General features: G+C 36.5%; 1 pseudogene; it reads left to right on the forward strand.

The window, feature by feature from the left end:
* The first annotated feature begins 4,437 nt into the window (after nt 1-4,437).
* On the forward strand, nt 4,438-6,000 carry LOC116422770 (annotated as a pseudogene).

Here is a 6,000-nt window from a genome sequence, read left to right on the forward strand (position 1 = left end):
CGTTTCATCAATAATGAATTAGTATCCCAATTTTTCCACATTCCCTCCAACATTTCTCACTTTTCAATCATCTTAGCTAATTTTATAGGTGTAAAATGATATCCCAAGATGGTTTTAACTTTCATTTCTCTAGTCAATGATTGAAAGATATTTATATGGCTATAAATTGTTTTGATTTCTTCATCAGAAACCTATCATTTACATCCTTTGACAATTTATCTGTTGGAAAATGACTCATATTCTTACAGATTTGATAAAGTTCTACATATATTTTAGATATGACACCTTTATCACTACAATTTTTTCTCCAGTTTTCTGTCTTCCTTCTAATCTTGGTTGCATTGCTTTTATTGGTAGAAAAACATTTCAATGTAATGTTATTGAAATTATTCATTGTATATCTCACAATGCTATCTCTTGGTTATTCATAAGGTGTTTACCTATGCATAAATCTGATAGGCAATATGTTCTGTGTTCTTCAAATATTTTTAATATCTCTCTTTATATCTAGGTCATGTATCAATTCTGACCATAACTTGGTAAATGGTATAAGATGTCAGTTTATACTGTTTCTGCTAGACTATTTCCCATATAATGAATTCTTATCCCCAAAATTTGTCTTGTCAAAACCAAGGTTCCTATAGTCATTTGCTGCTGTCTATTCTTTCATCAATCAATCTTTTTATTTCTTAGTCATTACCAGATAATTTTGATTATAATATAATATAATTTCAAATCTGTTACTCCTAAAACTCCTTCCTTTAAATTTTTTGATTAGTTCTTTGGATAGTTTTATTCTATTGTTCTTTCAAATGAATTTTGTTATTATTTTTTCTAACTTAGCAAAACAATTTTTGCTAATTTAATTCAGATGGCATTAAATATATAAATTACTTTAGGGTAAATTAACATTTTTATTATATTGATCTTGACTACCCTTGAACAATGGATATTTCTCCAATTATTTAAATCTGATTTTCTTTGTATAAACTTTTTTTTTAATCCTGTTCATATGGTTTGGGCGGGTATGTTCCCAGATATTTTATCTGGTTTAAAGTTATGTTAAATCAGTTATTGCTTATTTTCTTTTCTTGCAGGGATTTATTTGTGATGTAATAGAATGCTGGTGGTTTATATAAGATTTACTACATATCCTCATTGTTTTCATTAACTTTTTAATTTAGTCTTTGGGATTTTCCAAGTAAGTCATCATATCATCTGCAAAAAAAAGATTTTTTTAACTTCAATTTCTTTTGTGATTCCTTATTTTTTTCTTTCTATTCCTATTGCTATTTTTTAGGATTTCCAATGCAATCTGGAAGAATATTGGTAAGGTCATCCTTGTTTCATACCTGATCTTAACGAGGTTTCTACCTTATTTACATTGCAACTAATGTTTGCTGATGGTTTTAGGCAATTTAAGGGAAAATCTATTTATACCAATACTTTCAAATGCTTTTTAATAAAAAATGAGTTTTGTACTTTACCAAAAGCTTTTTCTGCATATATTAATTTAACCATATGATATGTTGCTGTTTTATTATTTACATATAATAATCAATTTTAAAATACCCTTTGGCTGAATGACTACTGCTAAACAAATGCCTCAAGGAGGTCAATGACAGAAAAAAAAGACATATACTCAAAAATATCTACAGTAATACTTTTTTAAGTAACAAAGAACTGGGAACAAATTAGATGCCCATTATTTGGGAAATGGCTAAATGAATTATGGTATTGAATGCAATAATATATAACCATGTGGCCAAAAGTGATAAATTTGATTGATATAAAAAAGCATAGGAAGATATCTATGAACAAATACAAAATGAAATGAGAAAAACCAGGTACAAGGAATATACTTATTGCATATATCAATGTATATGGAAATAATAACAATAAAGCAATTAAAACTGAATATTGCAATTTTGTAATGAACAAGCTTGATTCAAAAGAAAAGACATCATGAGGCACCAGGCAGATTATGGAAAGGAAATATCACATGTACTACTAAGCACAATTATGATACTTCATGTTTCCATTTTTTAAATTACTGTTAGTAGGGATGATTTATTGTTGTAATATGGGCCAGAACTCTTGGAGAAATGTACTTAGGCAAGTATTCTTACAACAAGGAACAAGGTGTTAACTCAGTGGAATTGATAAGACAATGGTTATTAGTTTAGCATGGTAATTAATAGTTCTCTAGTTCAGTACAGGTACTTAGTACTTAATATAGTTCTACAAGATTCACATGTATGATGATGTAATTAGAATACTGTATATAAGCTGGGACAAACTCAGTCAGAGATATTCATTCCCTCTCCTACCTTTATGGTGGCTCTCCTGTCTCCTTCATTTCTCCACTGAAACCAAGTCCTATCTGAAAGCCCTTCAGAAAGCTAGATGAGCCCCAGGCAAGGAGACAAGGCTGTGAAGGAGATAATAAAGAATTTGGACGTTATCACCTGGCTACTCTCATGGTGATTACTCTGCTGAAATGAAGGCTGGTCCAAAGACCTCCAGAAAACAAACCAGAACACTATACATTGTAAAGAGGAAAAACAATCACAATTAATAAAAATAAAATAAACTTTTTCAAAACAACTAAAAGTGCACGTTTGATTTCTTGAATGCCAGCACCAAAGATAATGGGATTCAGGACTGGAGAGATTAGGTGGTTTAAGAAAGAGAAGGAAGAATACATTAGCAAGTTGGTTAAGAGTTATCACTACATTTATTAAAATAGGGTAATAGTTTCAAAACTGAAAGGAGTTGAGACAACCTGTGTTGTAATTAAAGCAGAGTGATACCAAGTGGCAAAGAGTCATCAACACACAATAGCAAGCTGTTTATGTGGTCCCTCGGACATCACAGGGTATTGTAGTTGTATAAGGGCATTAGGGTAGCTAAGTCTGAGAAAATTTGGAATAAATGGACTCCATGTTTGACCATCTGCATGATCCCTCCCCTTCACTTCTCTTCTAAGACCAAGAACTCGGGTTGGTACCAAGATCTTATAGAGAGCTAGTCCAAACAAAACATTCACAAACCTCTGAACTGAAAGGGATTTCAGAGACCAATAGTCAGGTACTAACATTGTATTGATGAAAATATGGAGCTCAGGAAGGTTAAATGATCTGCCCAGTTTTATATAGGTAGTATGTCTTAGAGGTGAAAACTGAACCCAGGTCCTCTGACTCCAGAACCGCCAGATATCTCCAAGTTAATTGTTCCTTCAGTCATACAATGGATATAACCAAATAGGAAATATGGGCACAGTGTGGGCTAAAAGATGTCAAAGAGATGTACAATGAGAAAGAATTGAGATCAATTGAGAATAGGTGATAATAGATAATTATCCTGAATGTTTAGCTAGCATTCTGCTACCTGCTTAAGGTCAGCTAGATGGCACAGTAAATAGAGTACCAGACCTGCTATCAGGAATACCTGAATTCAGATGTGACTTCAGATACCTACACTAACTGTATGACTATGGCAAGTTACTTAATCTCTGTTTGCCCCAATTTCCTCAACTGTAAAAATAGAGTAATAATAGCATTTACTTTCCAGTGTCCTAGTGAGGATCAATTGACATAATAATTTTAAAGTGCCTCATAATGCCTGGCACTTGGCATGAACTACATAAATGTTACTAATTATTTTTATTATTAATATTTGTGTAATACCAAGCAAGAAATATGGGCAGGAAGTTCCCAAAATAGCAGATGGACCATTTGCATATTTATAGGAGGACAAAGACAACAATTTCTCAAAATGAGAAGGCATTGAAATAAGTTTGGATCTGTATCATTGAGATCTTCCTTAAATGAAATCCCAGAATCACTGGCACATAGTTATATACAGCAGGGCTTCTTAAATTTTTTCTACTCCTAATCCTTTTTCACTTGAAAAATGTTTATGTGACCTCAGGTGTATCCGTATATAAAATAGGTGTACAAATCAAACATTTTCCAATAATAAATAATCATTTCAGGAACCCCACACATTCAATTACATGACCCTATCTTTTTAAAAATTAATTTATTTTAATACACATTGTTTTAAGAATCATGTTGGGAGAACCATGGGATGGAGGGGAATAAAACAGAAAAAAAAAAAGAAGTGAACATAGCATGTGTTAATTTACATTTAGTCTCCAATATTTTTTCTGCATACAGATGACATTTTCTGTCAAAAGCTTTTTGAGAATGTTGTGGATCAGAACCACTGAAAAGAACCAAGTCTTGATCCCTCGGCCTCTGTTCTCTGACCCCAGGAGGAAGTCTTGTCCAGAAATTCAACATGTCTATCCTCAGGGTCTACTGACAATCTTCGACATACTTGTAAACCTCAATGTTGAAGTTGATGCTCTACACTGGAAAAGGTCTCTTTCGAGCTCTGTGCATGGTGCTTCCACCGGTGTCCATAGAAGCCCTGGAACTCCTGGACAATGATAAGACCCACTATATGGGAAAGGTGTCTCAAAAGCGGTTGAGCACATCAATAAAACTATACCCAAGCCTGATTCAGAAACTAGAATGTTGTGGAACAGGAGAAAATTGATAAGTTGATGATAGAGATGGATGGCTCCGAAAATAAATCTAAATTTGGTGCAAATGCTATATTGGGAGTGTCTCTGGCTGTTTGTAAGGCTGGAGCTGCTGAGAAAGGTGTCTCCTGTATCGCCATATTGCTGACCTTGCAGGCAATAGTGAAGTCATCCTTCCAGTTCCAGCCTTCAATGTGATCAATGGTGGCTCCCATGCTGGTACAAGCTGGCCATGCAGGAGTTCATGATCCTCCCTGTTGGAGCAACAACTTTCAAAGGAGGCCATGCGATTGGGGCGTAGGTCTACCTAAACTTGAAGAACGTGATTAAGCAGAAATATGGACAGGATGCCACTAACGTAGGGGATGAGGGTGGCTTGCTCTAACATCCTAGAGAATAAAAGCTCTGGAGTCTGAAAAGCCATTGAGTAAAGCTGGTTATACTGATAAGGTTGTGATTGGCATGGACATGGCTGCCTCAGAATTCTTCAGCTCTGGAATATGACTTAGACTTCAAGTCTCCTGATGATCCCAGCCGATACATCTCTCCTTCTGAGCTTGGGGACCTCTACAAGACCTTCATCAAGGACTATCCAGTGGTGTCTATTGAAGATCCCTTTGACCAGGATGATTGGGAGGCTTGGAAGGATTTCACTGCTACTGCAGGCATCCAGGTGGTAGGGGATGGTCTCACAGTGACCAATCCCAAGCGCATTGAAAAGGCTGTGAATGAGAAAGCCTGCAACTGCCTCCTCCTCAAAGTGAACCAGATTGGCTCCGTGACCGAATCTCTCCAGGCGTGCAAGCTGGCCCAGTCCAATGGGTGGGGAGTAATGGTTTCTCATCATTCTGGAGAGACTGAAGACACCTTCATTGCAGATCTGGTGGTGGGTCTCTGCACTGGGCAGATCAAGACTGGTGCCCCTTGCCGATCTGAGCGTCTAGCAAAGTATAACCAGATTCTTAGAATCGAGAAAGAGCTGGGCAGCAAGGCTAGGTTTGCCGGAAGGAACTTCAGGAATCCTCAGGCCAACTAAACTGTCTTGGCAGGGAAGCCTCCCAGCTATAAAAGCTAGCAGGCTCTAGTAACCTCTGTAGAAGTCTGCTTCTGTCCTGCGAGTGGGCAGCGCCAAGTACTAGACCAGTTTTGTTCTGGGGGCAGGGGCTTCTGCTGTATAACTTCCCTCTCCCCTCCACCTCTCTGTGATGTTCTCACTGCTTCCTTAGAACTGTCTTACCAGAGACTGTCCCTGATCATCTGCACCTCTGTCAGAAGGCCTTATTGTCTTGTGACTGGGCTAAAGTGAACTGTTCTCACCCTCCCCGTGTTGTTATGTGGAGCCATATGTTTGTGATGCAGCCCCAACAAGCCCACAGGCAGATCCTTAGTGGCTTCTCTGTGCAGAATAAAAGTATTCAATAACCCTCTGCAAAAAAAAAAAAAAAAAA

This window comes from Sarcophilus harrisii, chromosome 3 (genome assembly GCF_902635505.1).
Source record: "Sarcophilus harrisii chromosome 3, mSarHar1.11, whole genome shotgun sequence".
Taxonomy (NCBI): domain Eukaryota; kingdom Metazoa; phylum Chordata; class Mammalia; order Dasyuromorphia; family Dasyuridae; genus Sarcophilus; species Sarcophilus harrisii.